Consider the following 27,764-nt stretch of genomic DNA (forward strand, 5'->3'; position numbering starts at 1 on the left):
AACATCAGTTCCTCCCCCAGGTAGGCCAGGGAAATTTGTCCCCATGTGGTCAGGCTGGGACTGTCATAAAGCACTTTGGAAAAAATATTTTCAGGTCCGAGTACAATGAGGGTCTTTCGTTTTGAAAAGTCACCTTCCCATAAGCAATTTTTTCTTATGTGCACCAGAGCCTGTTTTTGAGAGTCGTTAACTTACTGAGTTGGTGAGGGACAGGGAGGCCTGGCGTGCTGCCGTCCATGGGGTCGCCAAGAGTCAGACACGACTGAGCGACTGAACGGAACCTACTGAGCTCCCTGGACAGGATGTGGGGCTCCTGCCGCCATTGTTTCATAGTTTGGGGGTGTGTCCCGTGCTTCTGTAGCATGCTTTTGTTGCTAAGCAAGCCAGCTTGGTTTTGTGGTTAAGCCAACTGGTGCTTTCTCGAGGAGTCATTAATGTGCAACAGTTTCCCATAGTTTTCTACGTATAATCCCCTAGTGGCATTAACCATTTAATCACTTATCTTGTTTCTTCATTCTGTTCCTGTCGTCTGTGCTGCATGGCTTATGAGACCTTAGTTCCCTGACCAGGCCTGTGAGATCTTAGTTCCCTGACCAGGCCTGTGAGATGTTTGTTCCCTGACCAGGCCTATGAGATCTTTGTTCCCTGACCAAGCTTATGAGATCTTAGTTCCCTGACCAGGGATGGAACCTGGGCCCTTGGCAGTGAAAGCGCCAAGTCTTAACCACTGGACCACCAGGGAAGTCCAAGCAATATAGCCCATTTCTTAACCTCCTTTCATCACCCCACATCTAGTCTCCTAGCCAAATAACAGGTGGTTGATGATTCTTTATTGAGGTATAATGTTATGGTATATTATTTATGCTTCAGCTATATTATAAAGGAGGTGAAGACCCAAACTGCCATGTTCTGAAGTGAGCCCCCGCATGCTAAGTTGCTTCAGTGGTGTCCGACTCTTTGCAACCCCATGGACTGTAGCCCACCAGGCTCCTCTGTCCATGGGATTTTTCCTGGCCAAGAATACTAGAGTGGGTTGCCATGCCCTCCTCCAGGGGATCTTCCAGACCCAGGGATGGAAAGTGAGTGTCCTCTATGGCAGGCTGATTCTTTACCATCTGAGCGACTAGGGAAGCCCTGAAATATATATATATATCTATGTGTGTGTATATATATATATATTTATTTATTATTTCTTTTTCTGAGGAGCTGCTCTAGACTGAATGGTGTCACCCCCCCAGAATTCATATGTTGAGATCCTGACACGTAGGGCCTCAGAAGGTGACAGTAATTGGAGGAGGAAGGAATGAAGGTAAGATGAGGTCATTAGGTTGGGCCCTAATTCCTTCTGACCCACGGCCTTACAAGAAGAGATGAGGGCACAGACACACCCAGAGGGATGACCGCGTGAGGGCCCAATGAGGAGACGGCTGTCTCCACGCCCAGGAGAGGGCAGTTACGAGTAGCCAACCTACCTGCACGTTGATCTCGGGCTGACAGCCTCCAGAGCCGTGAAGTCCATTTGTGTTGTGGCGGCAAACTCATACAGAAGCATTTTGGGATTCGTAGGCCCCCAGAAGATTTGGCCAGGCATTATTACAGCATCCTTTCTCTTTATAACATGATCTTTCTTTATATTCTCAGAATTGGATTAGAAGTTTCAAGTCCAATTAAAAAAAAATGTTTTAATCAGTAAGGTAATAAACTTTCTAAACTTTTAGCAGTGATGTGAATGTGTGCTCAGTCACTGCAGCCGTGTTCAACTCTTTGTGACCCCATGGACTGGGTGACCTGTTGGGCCCCTCTGTCCATGGGATTCTCCAGACAAGGATACCGGAGTGGGTTGCCATTTTCTTCACTAGGGGATCTTCCCAACCCAGGGACTGAACCCACATCTCCTGCATTGCGGGCAGATTCTTTACCACGGAGCCACCGGGGAAAGCCCTTTAGCAGTAATATTAGATACCAAAATACATGGAACTATATCAGAGTTTTGAGTGAATATAAATTAGAAATCTAGCATTCAATTCACACTAAGTCAAACAAGTCGAATCAAAATGTCATCAATTTTTTAGATAGGCAAAATTTTTTTTAAGTTTTCTAAAATATATAGATTATATTGTACATACTATTTATGTGTGTGTGTGGTGGTTTAGTTATTAAATTGCATCTGACTCTTGGGACCCCATAGACTGTAGCCCTGCAGGCTCCTCTGTCCAGGCAAGAATACTGGAGTTGGTTGTCATTTGCTTCTCCAAGGGATCTTCCCGACCCAGGGATCAAACCCAGGTCTGCTGCATTGCGGGCAGATTCTTTATGAAATAGAAAAAGCGGAAAAAACAAGATAAACGTAAGAGATCACCATGTAGTCCAGTTGCTTTTAAACACGGATACTCAGTACAAATGCCCGGTGTTGAGGCAGTCTGAGGACCTGGACAAGAATTCCCAGACACAGGGCATTTCAGAAGGGGGTGAAAAGTTTATTAAGAACAAAGAGCAGAGATAAAGTGGGCAGTGTGAGTGCTTCAGGCCGACCTCCCGACAGACAGTTTTCATGGGTTAACAGCCAGTCTTTATAGTCTCAAGACAAAGAAAATTCCTGCTGGAAGGCTGGCGTTAGGTGACTGGTTTGGGGGGTGTTTGCTGGAGTGGGCATCTCTGCCTGGTTGGGAGCAAGGAAGCTTCTGAGTAATGATCGGGGGGCTTTTGGCAGCGGTTACAAGGGGGCTCGGTCAGCTTTGGAGGCATCCTTGGTGCAAGGCCTCGCATCTGTGGGCTGGGGCAGGACTCAACACACAAGAATTGCCTTTCTTTCCCCCTAAAGCTCCAGAGGTGTTTCTAATCAGTACGCATCCTTCGTCTTGCTGGGCATCTCTGAGCTCTTGGTTACATGGGCACACAGCTGGTGACCCTCCAGGCACACAGATCAGCAAGCGTCAGGCGGGCTTGCTTGGATGATACTCGGGTGTCAGGCATCACCGGGGTGGAGGTGTCCAGCACGTAGGTTCCCCCAGAAGCCTCTGGAGTACAGCTGACTTCACTGTGTCCCAGAAGTCAAGGGTTTCGTCCTCTGCTTGGAAGTCCCAGAAACTCGATCCTGTTGGAGGCCAGCGGGGGAGCTGGGTTCACTTTAGGTTTGACCCTGCCGTCCATCCATGAGATGAGTGAAACGATCGGTCAGACTTCAGCCCTCTCATCTGCCTTGAAGCATCCTTCTTTCTCCAGTTGCGGCAAGTCGGGGCTATTGTCTAGCTGCGTGCGCAGGCTCCTCCTTGAGATGACTTCTCTGGGCGTGGGCTCTAGGCGCTCAGGCTTCAGGAACTCTGGTGCACAGGCCTTGTTGCTCTGCGGCTTGTAGGATCTTCCTGGACTGGGGGTTGAACCCTTGTCTCCTGCACTGGCAGGCGGATTCTTTACCCCTGGGTCACCAGGGAAGCCCTGAACATCATTATTCTGAACATGATGTTCAACATTCAGCAGTCTTTGGCCACCTGATGAGAAGAGCGGACTCATTGGAAAAGACCCTGATGCTGTGAAAAGATTGAAGGTGGGAGGAGAAGGGGATGACGGAGGGTGAGATGGTTGGATGGCATCACTGACTCGATGGACAAGAGTTTGAGCAAGCTCCGGGAGTTGGTGATGGACAGGCAGGCCTGGCGTGCTGCAGTCCATGGGGTCGCAAAGAGTCAGACATGACTGAACAACAAAACACACTCAAGTCCTTTAACAGACACCCTCACAAGGGTGTCTTCCTGCCCTGAAGACTGCTATGCATGCGTATTAGTCAATAATTGTTATTGTCACTTAGGTGCTGTTCTTGATGTTGTTATAGAGACAGACACGGCTCGAGTTACCTGCCTACTACTGTAAATAAAAGAAAGTTAATAACAATTTGTTTACAAAGAAGTTGTATCCCAATAGTCTACTTAGAAATTAATTTGTCGTTGTGTGGTTCTTTTGAATCCAAATTATAAGTGGAAGTCATGTTTCTGGTCCGTTTGCAAGCATCTGTGGTAAGCCACAGTAGACTTGAAAATAGTAAGTAACTCAGCTGCATTTGTTAGATTTCATTATTGTGTATGTGGAAGTCAAGCTATGATGTGTAAGTGTGAAGTTTTTATAACATGCAGTAAAAGTGTGTGTTTTGCACACCGACCAAGGAGCAAGTCAGCACTCACCCTTTTTCACTCACGCAGTATCACCCGCAAAGCCACTTTCGCTGGCTTTGCTGCTTGGCTGCCTAGACTCAGATGACAGCTGGTCGTTTAGTTGTGTGAGGAGGGAGAATGCTCAGCGCTTCGAGAAACATTTTGAAAGTTGGGGTGAACTGCGTTGTTGTTACTCAGAAGAAAATCTCACTGTTTTCAGCTTTACCTATTTTTGTTTTTTTAATTGGTTATTATGTATGTCTGTGCTGGGTCCTTGCCACTGCGTTATAGCCACGCGTTCCGGGAAGCAAACTCACTCAGAAGGACAGTGCAGATCATGGAGTGCAATTTATTACACCGACGGGCCCCAGGCAGAGTCTGCTCTTAGCCAAGGACCCCGACCAGTTTTTGTGAAAACCTGATATACCCTAAGTGTACGTGCTCAAACCCATCTCCCCAAATTCCTTGAAACTAGTCTGAACAAGGTGAGAGAGAGATACGATCAAAGTTAACCCATGATTCATGTGTCATAAGCCTAGATAGTTAAACAGTGGACATTTATTCATATCCCGATAAACATAACGGGATTTACGGGATTTACGACTGTGTTCTGTTACAGAGATAATTAGCACATTCTTTTAGGCAAGGGAGAGTCCAAGTCCTGAGGCTTTCATCCCGGGGGTCTGGTTTCCCATTGGTAGGCCATTTCCGTAGACCCCGGCACAAAGTTCAGAGTCCACTGGGAGGGTGACCAGGCGTGTCGCCTAATGTTCGCAGCCTGGCCTAAGACGGAGTCCAGCTCTGTCTGTTTCCTCCTTCAACCCCGTGGACTGCAGCCCGCCAGGCCCCTCTGTCCATGGGAGTCTCCAGGCAAGAATCCTGGAGCGGGTTGCCATGCCCTCCTCCAGGGCATCTTCCCGACGCGGGGATCCAACCTGTGCTTATAGAGATGGCGGAAACCGGAGTACGGGGCACACCCTTTCCTCCCATTTCCTGTCTTCCTCGTTGGTCCATAAAGGAAGCAGCAGGACTCCTTTCTTTCTTAAGGTACTTCCCTTGATTCAGCCCCGCAGTGATCCTTTTACCGCTGGGAACCAGAAATGCCTGGCATAAGTTGAGAAAGAACCTGAGGACAAACTCCTGTGTGTCTCGGCTTCCTCAGGGCCAGGGGGAGCTTATTCCCCAGGTTCCCGGGGTGGGAGGGGCGCCCCTGAGCTGGTGTGGTCCTCTGGCCCTGGAATTCCCCCGGGCGCCTCTGAGGGAGAAGGGTGTGCAGAAATAGAGTCCTGGAAGGGGCTTGTGAGGCCAGGGGTCCAGGCTGGAGAGTGGGGGGATGGGCTGGGAAAGGCTGGGTGAGTCCCGGCTGACTAGGGTCCCGCCGGGAAGTTGTTAGAGAGAAAGGGAAGGGAGTGGGACCCACCCACCACTGCGGGGTAGGAAGAGGCTCCCAGAGCAAAGCGATTCCCTCAAATAAGCCCCGGTGCGAGTGTCTGAAGGCAGTTTGCCCACACCGCAGAGCACGCCACTTGAGAACATCGTTGGCTCCAATCCTTCGGCCACCCGATGCGAAGAGTCGACTCCTTGGAAAAGACCCTGACGTTCCCACCAAACAAACAAAACAAAAACCTCTCGACTCCCAGGTTGTGACTCATTTTTTAGTCGACACCATTTTAGTGAAAATAAGTCGGTCATGGGAAAAGACCCTGATGCTGGGAAAGATTGAGGGCAGGAGGAGAAGGGGACGACAGAGGATGAGATGGCTGGGTGGCATCACCGACCTGATGGACGTGGGTTTGTGTGGACTCCGGGAGTTGGTGATGGACAGAGAGGCCTGGCGTGCTGCAGTCCATGGGGTCGCAAAGAGTCGGACACGACTGAGCCACTGAACAGGCACTTTACGCAAGATGTCAGGGGGTGCTGTGACAAGTTCAGCGTGTCAGGGATTGCATACATAAATACTGAGGGTTATGATTAAGGATGTGCAGTAACGTGCAAGGTGAAGAGTCTGGGGACAGGGGAGGGACTTCCCGGCTGGTCCACTAGTAAAGACTTTGCCTTCCAATGTGGGAGATGTGGCTTTCATCCCTGACGGGGGAGCTAGGATCCCACATGCCGCGGGGCCAAAAATCCAAACCAGAAAACAGAAGCAGTGTTGTCACAGATTCATAAAGACTTTAAAAGTGGTCCACAACAACAACAACAAAGTCTTGTAGAACTGGGATGAAAGAATGGCAGTCGGTTTTATTGGGATTCCAGTAGTTGTCAGTCACCAGAACCATGGATTTGTGGAGACTGCACTCACAGGAAGATCTGTAGCTCACGTTTAGGTATGAGGGTGAGAGACAGGGGTGAGGGCACCCCCACCCGGAGGGGGAGACAGAGGGGCGGGAGGACCCCACCCAGAGGGAGAGACAGAGGGGCGGTGGACCCCCACCTGGAGGGAGAGACAGAGGGGTGGGAGGACCCCCAAACGGAGAGAGAGACAGGGGTGGGAGGACCCCCAAACGGAGAGAGAGACACGGGGGCGGGGAGAACCCCACCCGGAGGGAGAGACAGAGGGGCAGGGACCCCCACCCGGAGAGGGAGACAGAGGGGCGGGAGGACCCCACCCAGAGGGAGAGACAGAGGGGCGGTGGACCACCCGAGAGAGAAGACAGAGGGGTGGGGGACCCCCACCCGGAGGGAGAGACAGAGGGGCGGGAGGACCCCCACCCAGAGGGAGAGACAGAGGGGTGGGGAATCCCCACCCGGAGAGAGAGACAGAGGGGCGGGGGACCCAACCTGGAGAGGGAGAGAGGGGCAGGGAGAACCCCACCCGGAGAGAGAGACACGGGCGGGGAGAACCCCACCTGGAGGGAGAGACAGAGAGGCGGGAACCCCACCCGGAGAGAGAGACACGGGCGGGGAGAACCCCACCTGGAGGGAGAGACAGAGAGGCGGGAACCCCACCCGGAGAGAGAGACAGAGGTGTGGGGGACCCCCACCCGGAGGGGGAGACAGAGGGGCGGGAGGACCCCCACCTGGAGAGGGAGAGACAGAGGGGCGGTGGACCCCCACCCGGAGAGAGAGACAGAGGGGCGGGGGACCCAACCTGGAGAGGGAGAGAGGGGCAGGGAGAACCCCACCCGGAGAGAGAGACACGGGCGGGGAGAACCCCACCTGGAGGGAGAGACAGAGAGGCGGGAACCCCACCCGGAGAGAGAGACAGAGGTGTGGGGGACCCCCACCCGGAGGGGGAGACAGAGGGGCGGGAGGACCCCCACCTGGAGAGGGAGAGACAGAGGGGTGGGGAATCCCCACCCGGAGAGAGAGACAGAGGGGTGGGGGGACCCCCACCCGGAGAGAGAGACAGAGGGGTGGGGGACCCCCACCCGGAGGGGGAGCCAGAGGGGCGGGAGGACCCCCACCTGGAGAGGGAGAGACAGAGGGGTGGGGAATCCCCACCCGGAGAGAGAGACAGAGGGGTGGGGGACCCCCACCCGGAGAGAGAGACAGAGGGGTGGGGAACCCCCACCCGGAGGGGGAGACAGAGGGGCGGGAGGACCCCCACCTGGAGAGGGAGAGACAGAGGGGCGGGGGGACCCCACCTGGAGAGAGAGACAGAGGGGTGGGGGACCCCACCTGGAGCTCCCACACTCCCCACCACATGTGTGGGAAGAAGAATTGCAGAGCAAACAGGTGAGCTCCCATCAGAAAGTGCTGTATTCCCAGAGGAATGTCACAGTGCCCAAAATGATGACTCCATGGCCGAGAGGGACGGGCTCTCCCCTGGCCCATTCTGAGAGGGATCCCCTGTCAGGTCCGGGTGCATTAAAGCACCCTGCAGTGTGGGAGACTCGGGTTCAATCCCTGGGTCAGGGAAGATCCCCTGCAGGAGGGCATGGCCGCCCACTCCGGCGTCTTGCCTGGAGAATCGCAGGGACAGAGGAACCTGGCGGGCTCCCGTCCACGGGGTGGCAGAGTCAGGCACTGCTGAAGGACTCCCGCTTTTGCTGGCTTTGCAGAGCTTTCCTGTGGCTTGGGGCCTCTCTGGGGAGCTCTCGGGAGGTGGCCCGCGGCCAGTTTCCCAGGGAACACTCGGAGATGTGGGGACCTCTTGTGCTCAGCAGTGTCCTCACTCTCCCAGACTTCTCGTGCTGCCTGCCAGGTGTCTGCCCTGGACGCCTGCAGAGCGTCCTGTTCCTTAGCTGGGACGGAGCTGGAGAGGACGGGCCACGCTCACTGCTTGCCTGCCCTGAGTTACCTGGGGTGCGGGTCGTTAGTTGCTCAGTCGTGTCCAACTCTTTTGCAGCCCCAAGGACTGTAGGCCGCCGGGAGCTTTAGCCCACGGGAGTTCCCCCAGAGAACAATACTGCAGCGGGTTGCCGTTTCCTCCTTCAGGGGATCTTCCCGACCCAGGGATGGAACCCGTGTCTCCTGCACTGGCGTGTGGATTCTTTACCACTGACCTGCCTGGGAGGCCCTACTCAGTTAAATACACATTATTTAATAGTTTCCTCCCCCAGACCTTGACTGGGAGTGATGTGTTATGGGGAAGAAAGTGGAGTTGATGTTGCTGCCTCTTAAATAAAATGTCTGTTTTTGCAGACAGTATTCTGGGCTTGCAGCTCATGGTTCACAGCCAAAGAAAAGGCAACTTGTGTTCAATTTTTCGTTCCCAGTTACCAACTCACTTGTTAGGGATGTTGAAAGCATTCCTGGGTGGGCTTCCCTGATAGCTCAGATGGTAAAGAATCTGCCTGCAATGTAGGAGACCTGGGTTCGATCCCTGGGTCCAGAAAGATCCCCCGGAGAAGGTAACAGCAACCCACTCAGGTATTCTTGCCTGGAGAATCCCGAGGACAGAGGAGCCTGGCGGGCTACAGTCCATGGGGTCGCAAAGAGTCGGGCATGAGTGACTGACTTAACAGTTTCACTTTTTCCCTGTAAGTAACACACTTAGACTTTTCAAAAACTATTCTAGAGCTAGCAAAGCTCTGAGCTGGTGGACATCATCTGTTTGTAACTGAGAAGGGATGAACCACACTTGCCTGAATCTTCGGGGACTTGCAGCTTAGGAACCATTGATTAGAAGCTGTTTTAAGAGATAGACACACACACCAAAAAAAAAAAAAGAGAGAGAAAGAGATGGCTACATGCAAGGACTTTTTGCAAACATCCTTTCAAATATAGAGAATGTAGATGCTCCATTGGGGAGGTGACAAATAGACTCAGATTATACTGAAGCGAGATAATTAAATATGTGAAATTGGCCGTGGCAAGATCTTCCTTTCAGGGTTCTTCCTAACCTCTTCTATTACGTTCTAGCTTTTTTAAACTTAAGATCAGGAGAAAAAAGATCCCAGACCCTCTAACCCATCTTTGTCTTTGCTCTGTCAGGCACAGTCTCTCCCAAACCCTTTCAAAAGTCCTGGTGCCCCAGAGAATCTTCATTAAAAGGGTGGTCTGCTACCCCTGACCTTCGCTTGGGACTCTTCCCTGAAAGCGGTGGTCGACGGTGACAGAGTGACAATGATCCAAAGCTGAAAACAGATGTCTGGAGCTTGGAACACCTTCTCTGCCACGCAGATCACTTTTCTCCCTGTGATAGGAACCTCCTCTGTGCATCAGAAGGATGACTTCAGGGCCTGAGACGTCAGGGATGCCAAGCCTAGCTTCTCAAGTCATCTGTTAAATCATCAAACGCAGCTGGGGGACTTGAGTATAGACGACCTCTCTCAGCAGAGCGAGCTTTGGCAAACAAGGGAACGAACGCTCAAGAGTCAGTAACTGCTCAAGTGCCTTCTCCTGAGTCCGGAGGCTCTCAGATCCTGGCGTTAATGTGAAACCGCTCTGTCTCTCTCTCTCACTCTGATATCGCGTGTAGATTGACAAAGTTCTCTAAACGCCCGCATATCCTATTTCATTAATCGTATTTCCATCACTCCAACAGAATACAGCATGCAAACGCATCTTATGTCCATCGAGGTTAGAGACAGTCCAAAGAGGTTTCAGAGTGATATTGTGGTAATTTGGCAAGGGCATGATGGAACACACCCGGGGTTGATGTCCTCAGCCTTCTGCAGGACGATCCTGCTGTTTTCGCTGTTGAAAACACGGCAAGACAAGGGGAGGGGTGTGAGAGGTACAGCATACTGTGTATAAAATAGTAAGCCACAAGGAGATATTGTCCAGCACAAGGAATATGGCACAAGAAATTTTTAATAGCTATAAATGGAGTATGGGTTTCCACGGTGGCTCAGATGGTAAAGAATCTGCCTGCAATGCAGGAGACCTAGGTTCGATCCCTAGGTCGGAAAGATTCCCTGGAGGGGAGGGTATGACTATCCACTCCAGTGTTCTTGCCTGGAAAATCCCATGGACGGAGGAGCCTGGCGGGCTACAGTCCATGGGGTCGCAAAGAGTCGGGCACAACAGAAGTGACTTAGCCCACACATAGCCCGGACATGGCCCATCAAGGCTACGCAATCAAATTTTCGGTATTTTTCGACACACAAGTGCCTAAATACCATGTGAATGGTTTATTAAGCGTTTTGAAACCAAATTTTAACTTAGGGGAAAATCTTTCGGGCAAACACTTGACTCATTTTATGAGAAAGGAATAAATAACAGTTTTGGGAATTGATTGATCCAGTCAAGAAGCATAGAAGAGTTGAAGAAAGGCATCAATCTGTAGAAAGTCATAGTGATCAGTGTAACATAAACAACATTCTTGTTAGTCTGAGTCTTTTTTTAAGTAGGCCAGCTCTGAGCAGAAGTTTCCCTTCTTGGTGTTAGCATGTGATGCCCATAAACCCTGTGTAAAGTGTAATTACATAAAATAATTATGTTCCTGCTAGAGCTGACAAAGTGTCCCTGAGGGTGCGGCTTTGCATGACGCTATGGCAGTAGTAAGTAGTCAACGCCCAGACCTTGAACCCAGACTTCATGCGTGTTCTGCTTCACCCTGGCTACCAAATTCTAAAGCCCACGGAAATCTTCCCGAATCTATGCGTGGTCTTTAGGGAGGTCGTGAGCACCTGTAAACTGCACATGCCTGTCCCATAGCTGCATTTTTCTCAGGGAAGACGCCTCAATGTTTCAAACGTCTCAAAGGTTGTCATAAGCCGTACAAACCACCTAAGTGAAAAAGCAGAGGAAATGGAAAACTTGTAAAACTTAGCAGAGAGCCCATTTCCCATCTTTTCTGTTTAAAAGATATGCTCTCAGAGAATCACCTTCAGATAGCTTCTTTTTTTTTTCACATTAGTAGCCTATTGATTTTTTTTTTAAATGATGGCTGTGAAGATAATGGTAATTACATGTGGTGGTGTTTCTTTATCAAATGAATGATTTCTTTATCTTGCGCCATCATTTCTTCTATCATTTCTTTATCTTGCGCAATCATGTGAGTGATTTATAAGTTGTATAGCATTTCCAGCAGTCGAATATTAGATAACAATTTGTCCTGATGGAGATCACTGGTGACGATCCTTTCTCTTCTCTCCAAGGCCAACCCTCAATACTAAAGAGCGTCTCTGAGCCTCTGTGATGGACGTAGCGTGTGAGCACATGTCTGAGTTTCTGTAAACACAGAGACAGTAGCCCACGAGGCTCCTCTGTCCATGGGAGTCTCCAGGCAAGGATACTGGAGTGGGCTTCTGTGACCTCCTCCAGGGGATCTTCCCCACCCAGGGATCTTCCCCACCCAGGGATCGAACCCCGAGTCTCTTACGTCTCCTGCATTGACAGGGCGGGTTCTTCACCACTACTGCCCCCTGGGAAGCCCGTGATGGACTTGGAGATGCTCTTTTTTTTTTTTTTTTTGGAGATGCTCTTTTTATTCAGGAGAGGTGCTCCTGGGCTGTGTTCTGAAAAAACTGCACCAACGGCTCAGAGAGATAATCCTTTACAGAGTGCGCCCCCTGATGCTGGACACCATGGAATTGCACGTGTTTCTGCCGTGGCCCCGATTCCATGAGCAAAAATGGAAAACGGTGTCAGGGCCAGAATCTAAGAATAGACGGACTCGGGAATCAGAAGCTCAAGCCTGGCCCCGTATCAGGTGGAAGCCGGACGATACACTGGTGTCAGAGAAGAAGATAAATTAATGACTGAGAATTAAGGAGCAGTGAGGCGGGGAAGATCGGCTGCTGTCCTTCAGGGTATGGCTTGTCATCCGGTCACTCAGTCATGCCCGACTCTTTGCGACCCCATGGACTGCAGCACGCCAGGCCTCCCTGTCCATCACCAATTCCCAGAGTTCACCCAAACTCATGTCCATCGAGTCGGTGATGCCATCCAACCATCTCATCCTCTGTCGTCCCCTTCTCCTGCCCTCAATCTTTCCCAGCATCAGGGTCTTTTCCAGTGAGTCAGCTCTTTGCATCAAGTGGCCAAAGGGTTGGAGCTTCAGCATCAGCCCTTCCAATGAATAATGAGGGTTGATTTCCTCTAGGAAATCAGGCTGTGGTAGACGCAGTCAGGGATTGAGTGTGTGACTGTGTGTCTGAGGAGACTGTTACGGGGTCAAAGCTCACTCTGCTTGGTGAATCAGAGATGAGGTGTTGAGGTGAGGAATCCAACTTTACTCAGACAGCAGACCGAACAAGAGGATGGCAGGGTAATGTCTCAGGGTAACCATCTTATCGGGGCTCTGGGTGCCAGGTTCTTTTATGGATGAGAAGAAAGGGGGAGGTGAGGAAACCAAGGTAAGAAAGGCCATCGGTCTTGCCAGTGTCTCCTGGAATGGCAAGCCTCGGGCAGGGAAGTGTGTGTTAATTTCTTCCTTCTTGCCGTCCCCGCGTGGACAGGGCTCTGAACAAAGGTGCTTTATGTAGTTTAAGGGCCAGGCAGAGGGGCAGGATGCTCCGAAGCAGGCCGATTTTAAGAACAAAAAGCAACGAAAAGCAGGGAATGGACTTGGGAGACACGAGATGCAGTGAGAAATCAGGCTTTCATGGCGGTCTTTGCAAGATCAGCTGCCTGGCGGGAGGCACACCCATAGTCGTTACAACAGGGGGGTTTTAATCCTCTCGGCTCCAAAGTCCCTCCTGTAGTTTTTTATTGAGATGCCGCAGGGTTAGCAATCTTCCTGAGAGCGTCACCTGGGTTTTTTTTTTTTTAACTCTCCCTGCACACTTCTCGTTTTTTATGTTTTGAATTTACCAACAGAATGAAAATCCTGGGCATTTCACTGTCTCCCTCTGTCTGGCTTTTCCTGCCCATGGATCCTAAAAGGCTGTTGCGTCCGCAGGCTGTCCCTCTAGGCTGGTTGTCCCTGAAAACGGTCCCCTTGATATTTTTTGGTTTCACTTGATAAGGGTGGCTGATACTGTGTTCTCCAGCGAAGAGGTGCCTCGAGGCTGCATGCACAAGAGCGTAGCGTTCTGGGCTCTGGCCTCGGTGAGGAGGATGTGCGTGGCTCCATCAGGGGAGCCAGCCGGCCCGCAGAGGTGACCCCTGAGGTTCAGAGGTCTGAGGGGGGGTGGGGGGTGTCTAGCATTGATATGCACTGCTGGGAGCCGAGGTTTCTCCTCCTGACTTGGCGCTGAACTCCCCTCCTGGAGCAGAAGCCAGGGTCTAGAGGAGACGGACACGATCCCTGAACAGGGACGGACAACAGAGGTGGGCGGGGCTGCCCCTTCCGGGTGCCCAGCGTGGGTGGGTGGGTGGGTGCGTGGGGCACAGTTAGTGTAAGGTATAGTTCGGGCCGAGGCAGAAGAGAAGGAGAGATGACCTCAGCGGAGGTAGGTGACCCTTATTCGGGCAAGGAGGGGCGAAAATCGGCCTGATGACCAGGCTGAGCGCGAGAGGGATCAGGGAGGCTTCATGTTTAAAGGGAGGTTTGTGGAAGCGATAAGGGAAACGGTAGTCAGGTGGGACGTTTTGGGTACTCTTTAGTTGAGATGGCATTTGTCCTTGAACAGGGGGCGGGAGGGTTCTGGGCAGGGGGTGATAAGTCCCAGGTAGAGGCAAGCAGCCCGGAGCATCAGGGCAGGACTAAAGTTGGGTTTGGTTTTCCCTGAAGTGAGATGACGCAGCAAGGGCCTTTGGGACCCTTGTTTTCTTTCCTAGGCTCAAGGACTCCATCAATTAGGAGTGAGTTGCTTCAGCTGCAGGGCCTCCCTCTGACCAAGGCTTTGTCTCTGCTGGGGTGACCGGCATCTGAAGAGCATTTGAGGTGGGGGGAGACCCAGCCCTGCCATGCCAGCCAGCCTGACACAGTACGACTCTCAAAGGCTCTCTGCTCCCCAGTTCCCTCCCCGATTCCCTCGGGCTGGGCCAGAGCTCCGTCTGTTCAGCCCTCCCCATCAACCCCCGACTCCTGGGTCTTCTCCCTCCTTTCCACCTGTGATGATAGGAGAAGTCTTTTGGATGCTCGTCTATTTTTTTTTTTTTTTTCAATTGTCAGTTGGATAGAGAAAATATCTATGTTTACATTTAATATCTTGACATTTTAATTCTTAATTTCTTACTCCCCACCCCTTTCAGAATGGAACCACGCTTACTCAGAATACACTAGATTTGTGGACTTAGTTTATGTACCATAAATAGAATGTTGGGATAAAGCTGTAACTTTAGATAAACCGATATCCTGGTGGCTCAGATAGTTAAGAATCAGCCTGCAACGCCGGGTGCAATCCCTGGGTGGGGAAGATCCCCTGGAGAAGGAAATAGCAACCCACTCCAGTATTCTTGCCTGGAGAATCCCGTGGACAGAGGAGCCTGGTAGGCCACAGTCCGTAGGGTCACAAAGAGTGGGATACAACTGAGCGACTAACACTTTCACTTTCTTTTTATTTTAAAGCAAAAGCACATATGCAGAAATACACTATGATGAATACACTGTGATGTCTTTTAATTTGTTCTCCGACTGTGGGATTCATTTCATCATTGCAAAATGAAGAGACATGGCATGTAGTGGTGAACTTTAGTTTGTATTTTTATATTGCTTCAAAGGAGATTTGTATCTGTCTATTATATATGGTTGGCAAACAGCTTCCCTTTGTGGAAATTTTTTATCATGTGGTTTAATATTTTCTTCTGGAGAAGAAACTAAAGATTTATTTTTGCCCATTGTTTGTAATCTGAACTAATGCTTCAAACATAGTGTGATTTCAGAATGAAATATCCTAGCAGACTTTTACCTATCTGTTACTTTACTCAGTAACCAAATGTAACACAGAAAATGGAGATGGCTGAAAATGTGGCCTCTGAAATAAAGGACATTACTTGTTCCTGCAGGGGGCACTGTGCTACAGTAAAAAAAAAACTATCTCTGCTTGGATAGCTAGGCTTTGCCCTACCTCTGGTTGTAAGTTTAATACCAGGCTTCTTAACTAATTAAAAAATGTTATTTTCCCTACTGCGGCAACAGGCGTGTTTGTTTGTGGAAATTATACTAGCAACTGCTCTCACTTCTTTATTAAAAATGGATACATGTATATGTATGCTGAGTCCCTTCTCTGTATTCACCTTGAAACACTCAGAAAATTGTTAATTGGCTCTATACCCCAATACGAAAGAAAAAATTTACAATAAAAGTAAAAAGCAAGTTTCTCTGGAAAAAAAATATAGGAATAGCATGATTGTCACAAATGTGATGGTTAGATAGAGTTTTGATTTTCTATAATGTTGTCTGTCTCCATTTATTAAATGTCTCAGTTCAGTTCAGTCGCTCAGTCGTGTCTGACTCTTTGTGACCCCGTGGACTGCAGCACGCCAGGCCTCACTGTCCATCTCCAACTCCCGGAGTTTACTCAAACTCATGTCCATCGAGCCGGTGATGCCATCCAACCATCTCATCCTCTGTCGTCCCCTTCTCCTCCTGCCTTCAATCTTTCCCAGCATCAGGCTGTTTTCAAATTAACTGTTTATACTTTGGAAAAAAAAAAAAAAAAAAATATATATATATATATATAGTTTGAACTTAGAACATCGGTTTCTTAGTTTTAGCGTATATTTTTTAAAAAGGCAAGCAAATGGTAAAATACTGTTTCAGCTTGCTGCGATTCACTTATTATGATTGTTACAAAGTTAGTGAGTCACGTTCAATGTCCGTAAATTGCTGGTCTCTAGCAGAAGATGCTGGAGAGGGCACCTTGGTTCTTGTGTGGTTCTCAGGGAGCCGATCCAGTCCCCCCCCCCACCCCCATGTGTCAGAAAAGCCCCATTAGGGCTTTTCTGCCGTCTGTTGGAAGACTCAACGTCTTGGCAAGTGCTTCCCTCTGTAGCACCTCACAGGATGGAGGAACTTAATCCTACGCCTGAAGCCTTGGAGTCTGTCCCTCTGGCAAGACTGAAGTGGGAATATTGTTACCGGCTTGAATTTCCACTTCAAGAGAAAAAAAAAGACTGCTTGTCCTTTTCAGCCTCCCGTGCTGAGATTCAAATGCAGATCTGACTTGGCCTGCCTGCCCCCGACCACAGTGGAGCAATGAACACTTAGAATGCTGAGGTTCTGGGAACTGGGCGGAGGCCCTCATTTTATCTCCTTTTATCACTTTTCCCCCGTTTAATCTCCTTTTCTCTCTCTTTCTTTTTTTTTTTAGACCTGCCTCAATATATAGAACTCACGGTTCCCTGGTGGCTCAGCCGTAAAAGAATCAGCCTGCAATGCAGGAGACCTGGGTTTTCATCTCTGGGTCGGGAAGGTCCCCTGGAGGAGGGCATGGCAACCCACTCCAGTATTCTTGCCTGGAGAATCCCCTGGACAGAGGAGCCTGGCGGGCTACAGTCCATGGCGGTCACAAAAAGCCGGACGCGACGGAGCCAGTAAAGAACTGTCTGTGTGAGGATGTCTCACGGACGCCCTCTGCAAGCCAGCCTGGGAGTCAGGCGTGGTGTTGGCTTTGCTGTCGAGGACGGACTGGCCTCTCACCTCTGTATAAAGCCTCCATCTTCCTCCTTGTCCCCGTCGTGAGCGCCTCGGTCTCTGTGCTGGGCTGCCGGCTCTCTCGTGCAACCCCTCCCGGGGCTAACTTCCGTCGGGACACATCACCCCGAGCCTGCACGTGTCCAGGCTGTGTCTGCGTTGTACCGTCTCTCCTCAGCTCACCCTCTCCTGCAGTGTCATCTGGAGACATGGACTCTGAGTGTAACATCCGGCGTATCCGGCATTCTTGCCCGGAGAATCGCACGGACAGAGGAGCCGGGTGTGCTGCAGTCCACGGGGTCGTAGAGTCGGACACCACCACGCTGCTAACACAACACAAGACAAGTATCCCCTGAGCCTGGTCAGGGCCAGATCTTCTTTTGTTTGTTTTATTTATTCACTTTTTTATTTTTGGCTGGGTCCTGGGTGCCGTCCACAGGCTTCCTCCAGTTACCGCGAGTAGGGGCCATCCCCTGGTTGTGGTGAGCAGGCTTCGGATGGCAGAGGCTTGTCTTGTTGCGGAGCGCAGGTTTCCGCAGTTGTGGTTCTCAAGCCCTAGAGGGTGGGTCTCAGTATTTGTGGCTCAGCACGGCGTTAGTAGCCCCCAGGCATGTGGGATCTTCCCAGACCAGGGATCAAGCCAGTGTCCGCTGCATTACGAGGCAGACTGCCAAGCACTGGAACACCAGGGAAGCCCGCTTTGACGTCCCTAATCTTGGCACAGTAGACGTTTACAAGCCAGTCCTTGGCGTGGAATGCCCCGCAGCTTACCTGGTATTTCCTCCTGAACCTGTGTGGGCTGCCCGTCTTTGCCGCAAGGGCAGCACAGAAGTAATGCTCTGTTCTTTTCCTTGTATTCCGTCGTAGACCATGGTGTGTTGAGCGTTCCCATAGCTGCTGACGATTGGACGAAAGTGAAGTGAAGTGAAAGTCGCTCAGTCGTGTCCGCGTCTTTGCGACCCCATGGACTGTACAGTCCATGGGATTCTCCAGGCCAGAATACTGGAGTGGGTAGCTTTTTTCCCTTCTCCAGGGGATCTTCCCAACCCAGGGATCAAACCCAGGTCTTCCACATTGCAGGCAAATTCTTTACCAGCTGAGCCCCACAAGGGACGCCCAGGAATCCTGGAGTGGGTAGCCTATCCCTTCTCCAGGGGATCTTCCCGACCCAGGAATGGAACTGGGGTCTCCTGCATTGCAGGCGGATTCTTTACCAACTGAGCTAAGATGGTCCTCAATTTTAACACTTTAATTTTTAAAGAAGGTGATCTCTTTCCTTGATGCTCACTCAGCCAGCAACCAAGATTAGAGTCTGTAATGAAATCGCGCTATGAGAGTTGTGGAGATGAGAAACATCAGCTCCTTCCTTTGACAAGTACCCTAATATCTACAAGGCAGAATGAGTTTGCTTACTCATTTGTCACGTACTCTTCACCTTTAATCTTGTCCGTGTGGCTTATTAAAAGAAACCCAACAGAAATTGAACATTTTACTTAACGTTTGAATCTTTTTTTCTTTTTTTTCTGGAAAATTCATCAGACTGAGATGTTTTTGGAGTAAGAACTTCCTAGGTGCTCCTTTAGGAAAATAGGAAATCATAATTTGGAAAAGGGGATTTAAAGGATTTTACTTTCCAGAAGACTATTTCCTATCCCATGTCTAGGTTACTTGTATTTCTGTACAGACCCTCAGAATACATAATAAATATTTAATTTAAAGAGTGTATTTCCTCATGCCTTAGACCGTATTTATCGAGAAAAGATAAATGCTTAAAGTAAACCGTGGTTTCCCACCTTTAGCATTATGATCATTTTGGCTAGATAATTGTGTTTTTTTTTTAATTAACTTTTTCTTGGATTTCAGTTGCTTTACAAGTAAAATGTTAGTTTCTGCTGTCTAGCAGAGTGAATCGGCTATGTGGGCACATATATCCGCTCTTTTTCTTTTTCTATTTCCTTCCCACTGAGGTCATCCCAAGGCCCTGTGTGAGCTATATGGTAGGTTCTCATTAATTATTTATTTTATGTGTGTGTGTGTGTGTGCTCACTTTTGTCTGACTCTGCAACGCCATGGACCGTAGCCCACCAGGCTCCTCGGTCCATGGATTCCCAGGCAGGAATATTGAAGTGGCTTGCCATTTCCTACTCCTAGGGATCTTCCTGGACCAGGGATCTGTTTTCCACAGAGTATCAATAGCGGGTATGTGTCAGTCCCACCTCCCATTTCATCCTGTCAGCATCCCTCCCCACCTTGATATCCATGCGTTTGCTCACTACAATCTGTGTCTCCATTTCTTTGACTGTGTGTCTGTTGTGGGTCCGGTCTGTGAATCACAGGCCATTGAGCAGCTTGCCTGGCCTCTGCCCACTAGATCCAGAGGTTCCTCCCAGTTCTGAAAACCAGAAATATCTCCAAATATTGCAAATTTCCCTTTCTGGGTAACAGAAGCATGGACAAAAAAAAACTTGCCTCTGCTTGAGGACTCCTGACGCAGATCATAGAATTGTTATGTAATTTTTAAACTTTGTCATTTAGGAACTATAGGTGGAATTATAGAGTTATAATTCAAAGTTTTATCCAAGTAGAATTTTCAGCATTTCCATTACTAAGTGTAGGGAATTTTAAGTATAAGTTTCCAGAAGAAAGTAGACCAGATAAGGTTAAATTTTAAGTATTTCTAGAGATATATCTTTGCAATAAAATATCAATATATATTAAACTATAATATCAATATATAAAATATTAAAATGAATATATATTAAAATTCATGTGTGTGCTCAAGGTGTATTCAGTTGCTCAGTTATGTCTGACTCTCTGCGATCCCATGGACTTTAGCCCACCAGGCTCCTCTGTCCATGGGATTCTCCAGGCAAGAATACTGGAGTGGGTAGCCTTGCCCTCCTCCAGGGTATCTTCCTGACCCAGGGATTGAACTCATGTCTGCCTGCATTTCCTGTATTGTAGGCAGATTCCCTACCCACTGAGCCACAGCAAGGTCTGCAGCATTAAAATTAATGTATGCTAAAATATCAACATATATTAAAACATTGCAGTTTTAAGTATTTCTGGAGATACGTTTTTGGCCCATAATGTACATTAAAATAGGTGCTGTGGGGATGACGTTTATTTTTTGCTAAAGTTCATCAGCGGTTTAGACAACAAATCCACCTTTTTCACGTCGGTTATGCCAGTTACGGTTTCCCCGACTAGACTTTGATAGAATTTCTTGTCACACAGAAGGATGAATTCTCTGCGGTCTCTGGGCTGGCTGTGTGCTGGTGGTGACCGCGGAGGAAGCACAGTGCCCATTCCCGATGAGAGAACTTCGGTGGGAATGTTTTTCTCCGGGGCGCTTCACCGTCAAATCGAGACCTGCTGTAATTACTTTTCGGTGGTGCCAAGTTTTCATTCTTTTTCGGTCGTTTTCTGCCAGATTGCCACTGGGAGGACTGAACTCCAAGCAACTGCACATAATTTGAAATGGGTGTGTTGTTCGCTACAGAAATCCTCTTGGCAGATGCAATATTTTTTACTACGTTCACTGCGTGCGGTAGGAAGGAATGAACAAATACTTTCCCATCGTATCTCCTGAGTCCTTGGACAGGTCAGAAACGAAGCTTGAGTAGCCACAGGTGCTCAGAAAGGAATGCAAAACTATGTCTGATGTGTTGTCCGCCCATTATGCAAGTATTTGCTTTATTGCAGCTATTGAAATACCTTCACAGATATTTTCTGGCAAAGCGAGCATTTATTTTGGAAACATTTCCTTGGCTTTGAAGGTTGCTCTTACTCAATTGTTTGCTCAATAGAGGGGGAGAAAAAATGGGAAGTGCTTTTCAGGTTCGCTTTCACCTGTGGGTCCTCTAGTCCCCTCATGAAGAAATCCTTGGGGTCAGGCCGGCGTTAAAATGGTTCAGGAATCAAAGAAACACACAAGGAAGTGAGAAAAAGCTAATCTGCTGGCTAGCTGGCTGCAGGAAGATGACCACTTGATAGAGACTTAAGAATTAAAAAGAAAAAAGAAAACACAAGAACGCCAAAGATGAAAACGGGAGAAAAACCTCAGGCAGATATGAGACTAATGGAAATCAGCAACAGAAGCAGCTTCACGGGGACAAGGAATTTCACTTTGTTCTAAGGTTCCTGGTGTTCAAGGTTCCTTCCTTGGGTGTCAGAGGATGATCGTGGAAACTGAGTAGGTAAAAGAGTTTGAGGCAGGCTTTGGGTGGGTTGACTGTAACTTTCCGCTAAACTGGATTTATGAACGAAGGAGAATACATGTGTCGACTGGGGAAAAAAAAAATGCACGACGTGAGAATTGTGAGTGAAGTTTTATTGGAGGCAAAATGAGGATGATGGCCTGGGATACAGCCTCTCAGATAGCTCTGAGGAGCTGCTCCCGAGAGGGCGGGCCGAGGTCACTGTGTATCTTGGCAGAGCGTGGTTTTGGTGAGGGGGAATTTGTGCAATGAAACACACACGTTTGGCAGAGGGTGGTCGCCGGTCACAGAGGGTCGCTGCTAGTTGCAAGGAGCTGCTAACTCATCAGTGATTTTAGGGCCTTTCTAGATATGAGACGATGCAAGAAACTGGGCACATTAAACCTTTTCCTAGGGACTTCCCTGGCGGTACAGTGGTTAAGACTCTGCGCTTCCGCAGCAGGGAACATGCGTTTCTGTCGCTGGTTGGAGAACTAAGGTCCTGTATGCTACACAGCCAAAATAAATAAATCAAAAAATACTAAAAACAGAGCTTCCTTATAGAAACCAGGTAGCCACTGAAAAATCCGTTTGCCGAGTGGCAAGTGGAGATGCAAACATAGAAAACAGAGTTATGGACAAAGATGGGGGTAAAGGGAAACTGTTAGTCACTCAGTTGTGTCCAACTCTTTGTGAACCCAAGGACTGTAGCCCACCAGGCTCCTCTGTCCACGGGATTCTCCAGGCAGGAATCCTGGAGTGGGTTGCCACTTCCTAAAGAGGGAGAGGGTAAGATAAACAGAGAGAGCAGCATGGATGCATATGCACTAATATATGTAAATAGATAGCCAGTGGGAATTTGCTGTCTGACTCAGGAACTCAAACTGGGGCTCTGTAATAATTCTGACTCTAATTAGAATTCTAATTCTCTGTGCATGCCAAGTCCCTTCAGTCACGTCCAACTCTTTGCGACCCCGTGGCCTGTAGCCCTCCAGGCTCCTCTGTCCATGGGATTCTCCAGGCGGGAATACTGGAGTGGGTTGCCCTTTCCTTCTCCACTAATTCTCTGTAATAATCTGTAATAATTCCCACCCTTAGAGGGGTGGGAATGGGCGGGAGGTGAGAGGGAGACTCAAGAGGGAGGGGACATATGTACACCCATGGTTAATTCATGTTGATGTATGACGGAAATCAAACCAATATTGTAAAGCAGTCATCAATCAATTAAAAATAAATGCATTTTTAAAAATATTAATAAAAATAAATAGTTAACAGGACAAAAGTTAAAAAAAAAAAAAAAAAAGCCCGCCTGTGTCAGGGCGGAAATGAGGGTCTGAAGAGACCGGCAAACAGAAGCCAAATAAACAAAGGGAACCGCTTCAGAAGGGACTGGTGCAACAGATTAAAATCCCTCTAGAAAACACCGACTTCACTGGAAGGGCCCTGTAGATATCGAGAAGTGTAAGCTGGAACGAGGAGCTATCTGAAACTGAGCCGAACCCACACTGACCGCAGCAGCTCCAGAGAAACTCCTAGATATATTTTTACTTTTTTTTTCTAAGTAAGGAAAAAAAAAAAAATTTTTTTTTTCTTTTTATATTTTTTCTTTTTTATTTTTTCTCTTTTATTTTCCTTTAAAATTCCCTATTACTCCCCCATTACTCCTTAACTTTCATTTACATAGATTTTTACGATTTTTTTAATTAGGGGAAAAAAAAAAAATTTTTTTTTTTTCTTTCTTTTTTTTTTTTTTTTTTGTTTTTTTTTTCTTTTTTTTCTTTTTTTTCTTTTTTCTTCTTTTTTTTCTTTCCGTTTTCTCTTTTATTTTCTATTTTTCTTTTTCTCTTATTTCTTTTAAAGTCCTCTAGTACTCCTCTACTACTCTTCATTTTCATTTTCACTACACTATAACCTTACCAAAAAAAAAAAGAGAAGCCCTATCTTTAAACCGAAGATTATTCTCTCCCAATCTTGACTCTCTGTTTTCTACCTCAGAACACCTCTATTTCCTCCTTTCCCCTTCTCTTCCCAATCCAATTCTGTGAATCCTTGTAGGTGTCTGAGATACGGAGAACACTCTGGGAACAGACAGCTGCGTAGATCTGTCTCTCTCCTCTTGAGTCCCCCTTTTTCTCCTCCTGCTCATCTCTATCTCCCTCCTCCCTTTTCTCCTGTTCATGTAACTCTGTGAACCTCTCTGGGTGTCCCTAACGGGGGAGAATCTTTTCGCCATTAACCTAGAAGTTTTATTATCAGTGCTGTATGGTTGGAGAAGTCCTGAGACTACAGGAAGAATAAAACTGAAATCCAGAGGCAGGAAACTTAAGCCCAAAACCTGAGAACACCAGAAAACTCCTGACTACATGGAACTTTAAGCAATAAGTGACCGTCCAAAAGCCTCCATACCTACACTGAAACCAACCACCACCCAAGAGCCAGTAAGTTTTAGAGCAAGACATACCACGCAAATTCTCCAGCAACACAGGAACATAGCCCCGAATGTCAACATACAGACTGCCCAAGGTGACACCTAACACATAGACCCATCTCAAAACTCATTACTGGGCACTCCATTGCTCTCCAAAAAGAAGAAATCAAGTTCCACGCACCAGTACACTGACGCAAGCTTCCCTAACCGGGAAACCTTGACAAGCCAATCGTCTAACCCCACCCACTGGGTAAATCCTCCACAATAAAAAGGAACCACAGACCTCCAGAATACAGAAAGTCCACTCCAGACACAGCAATCTAAACAAGATGAAAAGGCAAAGAAATACCCAACAGGTAAAGGAACATGAAAAATGCCCACCAAGTCAAACAAAAGAGGAGGAGATAGGGAATCTACCTGAAAAAGAATTTAGAATAATGATAATAAAAATGATCCAAAATCTTGAAAACAAAATGGAGTTACAGATAAATAGCCTGGAGACAAAGATTGAAAAGATACAAGAATTGTTTAATAAAGACCTAGAAGAAATAAAAAAGAGTCAATTAAAAATGAACAATGCAATGAATGAGATCAAAAACACTTTGGAGGGAACCAAGAGTAGAATAACGGAGGCAGAAGATAGGATAAGTGAGGTAGAAGATAAAATGGTGGAAATAAATGAAGCAGAGAGGAAAAAAGAAAAAAGGATCAAAAGAAATGAGGACAACCTCAGGGACCTCTGGGACACTGTGAAATGCCCCAACATTCAAATCATAGGAGTCCCAGAAGAAGAAGACAAAAAGAAAGGCCATGAGAAAATACTCGAGGAGATAATAGCTGAAAACTTCCCTAAAATGGGGAAGGAAATAGCCACTCAAGTCCAAGAAACCCAGAGAGTCCCAAACAGGATAAACCCAAGGTGAAACACCCCAAGACACATATTAATCAAATTAACAAAGATCAAACACAAAGAACAAATATTAAAAGCAGCAAGGGAAAAACAACAAATAACACACAAAGGGATTCCCATAAGGATAACAGCTGACCTATCAATAGAAACCCTCCAGGCCAGAAGGGAATGGCAGGACGTCCTGAAAGTAATGAAAGAGAATAACCTACAACCTAGATTACTGTATCCAGCAAGGATCTCATTCAGATATGAAGGAGAACTCAAAAGCTTTACAGATAAGCAAAAGCTGAGAGAATTCAGCACCACCAAACCAGCTCTTCAACAAATGCTAAAGGATCTTCTCTAGACAGGAAATGCAGAAAGGTTGTATAAACGTGAACCCAAAACAACAAAGTAAATGGCAACGGGACCACACCTATCAATAATTACCTTAAATGTAAATGGGTTGAATGCCCCAACCAAAAGACAAAGATTGGCTGAATGGATACAAAAACAAGACCCCCATATATGCTGTCTACAAGAGACCCACCTCAAAACAAGAGACACATACAGACTAAAAGTGAAGGGCTGGAAAAAAATATTTCATGCAAACGGAGACCAAAAGAAAGCAGGAGTCGCAATACTCATATCAGATAAAATAGACTTTCAAATAAAAGCTGTGAAAAGAGACAAAGAAGGACACTACATAATGATCAAAGGATCAATCCAAGAAGAAGATATAACAATTATAAATATATATGCACCCAACATAGGAGCACCGCAATATGTACGGCAAACACTAACGAGTATGAAAGAGGAAATTAATAGTAACACAATAATAGTGGGAGACTTTAATACCCCACTCACAACTATGGATAGATCAACTAAACAGAAAATTAACAAGGAAACACAAACTTTAAATGACACAATGGACCAGCTAGACCTAATTGATATCTATAGGACATTTCACCCCAAAACAAGCAACTTCACCTTTTTCTCAAGTGCACACGGAACCTTCTCCAGAATAGATCACATCCTGGGCCATAAATCTAGTCTTGGAAAATTCAAAAAAAATTGAAATCATTCCAGTCATCTTTTCTGACCACAGTGCAGTAAGATTAGATCTCAATTACAGGAAAAAAATTGTTAAAAATTCAAACACCTGGAGGCTAAATAACACGCTTCTGAATAACCAACAAATCATAGCAGAAATCAAAAAAGAAATCAAAATATGTATAGAAATGAATGAAAATGAAAACACAACAACCCAAAACCTATGGGACACTGTAAAAGCAGTGCTAAGGGGAAGGTTCATAGCATTACAGGCTTACATCAAAAAAAAAAAAAAAAGCCAAATAAATAACCTAACTCTACACCTAAAGCAATTAGAGAAGGAAGAAATGAAGAACCCCAGGGTTAGTAGAAGGAAAGAAATCTTAAAAATTAGGGCAGAAATAAATGCAAAAGAAACTAAAGAGACCATAGCAAAAATCAACAAAGCTAAAGCTGGTTTTTTGAAAAAATAAACAAAATTGACAAACCATTAGCAAGACTCATTAAGAAACAAAGAGAGAAGAACCAAATTAACAAAATTAGAAATGAAAATGGAGAGATCACAACAGACAACACTGAAATACAAAGGATCATAAGAGACTACTACCAGCAGCTCTATGCCAATAAAATGGACAACTTGGATGAAATGGACAAATTCTTAGAAAAGTATAACTTTCCAAAACTGAACCAGGAAGAAATAGAAGATCTTAACAGACCATCACAAGCAAGGAAACGAAACTGTCATCAAAAATCTTCCAGCAAACAAAAGCCCAGGACCAGATGGCTTCACAGCCTGAATTCTACCAAAAATTTAGAGAAAGCTAACACCTACCTTACTCAAACTCTTCCAGAAAATTGCAGAAGAGTAAACTTCCAAAAACTCATTCTATGATGGCCACCATTCACCCTAATTTCCAAAACCTGGACAAAGATGCCACAAAAAAAGAAACTCACAGGCCAATATCACTGATTGAACATAATAGAAAAAATCTTTCAACAAAATTCTGCAAGACAGAATCCAACAACATAATAAAAAAATCATACACCATGACCAAGTGGGCTCTATCCCAGGAATGCAAGGATTCTTTAATATCTGCAAATCAATCAATGTAATACACCACATTAACAAATTGAAAGATAAAAATCATATGATTATCTCAATAGATGCAGAGAAAGCCTTTGACAAAATTCAACACTCATTTATGATTAAAACTCTACAAAAAGCAGGAATAGAAGGAACATACCTCAACATAATAAAAGCTATATATGACAAACCCACAGCAAGCATCACCCTCAATGGTGAAAAATTGAAAGCATTTCCCCTGAAATCAGGAACAAGACAAGGGTGCCCACTCTCACCACTACTATTCAACATAGTGTTGGAAGTTTTGGCCACAGCAATCAGAGCAGAAAAAGAAGTAAAAGGAATCCAGATAGGAAAAGAAGAAGTGAAACTCTCACTGTTTGCAGATGACATGATCCTCTACATAGAAAACCCTAAAGACTCTACCAGAAAATTACTAGAGCTAATCAATGAATATAGTAAAGTTGCAGGGTATAAAATTAACACACAAAAATCCCTTGCATTCCTATACACTAACAATGAAAAAACAGAAAGAGAAATTAAGGAAACAATACCATTCACCATTGCAACAAAAAGAATAAAATACTTAGGAGTATATCTACCTAAAGAAACAAAAAGACCTATACATAGAAAACTATTAAAAACACTGATTCGAAAGAAACTCAAAGAGGACACAAACAGATGGAGAAACATACCCGTGTCACTGGACTTGGAAGAAATCAATATTGTCCAAAATGGCTATTCTACCCAACAGCAATCTATAGATTCAGTGTAATCCCTATCAAGCTACCAATAGTATTTTTCACAGAACTAGAACAAATAATTTCACAGTTTGTATGGAAATACAAAAACCTCGAATAGCCAAAGTAATCTTCAGAAAAAAGAATGGAACTGGAGGAATCAACCTGCCTGACTTCAGACTATACTACAAAGCCACAGTCATCAAGACAGTATGGTACTGGCACAAAGACAGAAATATAGATCAATGGAACAGAATAGAAAGCCCAGAGATAAATCCACGAACCTATGGACACCTTATCTTTGACAAAGGAGGCAAGGATATACAATGGAAAAAAGACAACCTCTTTGACAAGTGGTGCTGGGAAACTG

At 46.7% G+C, this 27,764-nt stretch overlaps 1 protein-coding gene and 1 non-coding gene across 10 annotated transcripts in view; one reads left to right on the top strand and one right to left on the bottom strand.

Annotated features, from left to right (window-relative positions):
- Positions 1-27,764, top strand: part of LOC122434556 — a 456,430-nt gene that overhangs the window by 38,967 nt on the left and 389,699 nt on the right. The window contains exons 6-7 of one of the 9 annotated variants that reach the window (XR_006267404.1): positions 1,207-1,309; positions 9,525-11,629. The exons of 4 other annotated variants lie outside the window; for them this stretch is intronic. The gene's annotated coding sequence lies outside the window, so the exon portion shown is untranslated. 4 more of the 9 variants (XR_006267405.1, XR_006267407.1, XR_006267406.1 and 1 more) reach the window with 4 other exon arrangements.
- Positions 670-742, bottom strand: TRNAE-UUC. The gene has a single exon. It is a non-coding gene; the product is annotated as a tRNA-Glu (tRNA).

Source organism: Cervus canadensis, chromosome X (genome assembly GCF_019320065.1).
Source record: "Cervus canadensis isolate Bull #8, Minnesota chromosome X, ASM1932006v1, whole genome shotgun sequence".
NCBI classification, from domain to species: domain Eukaryota; kingdom Metazoa; phylum Chordata; class Mammalia; order Artiodactyla; family Cervidae; genus Cervus; species Cervus canadensis.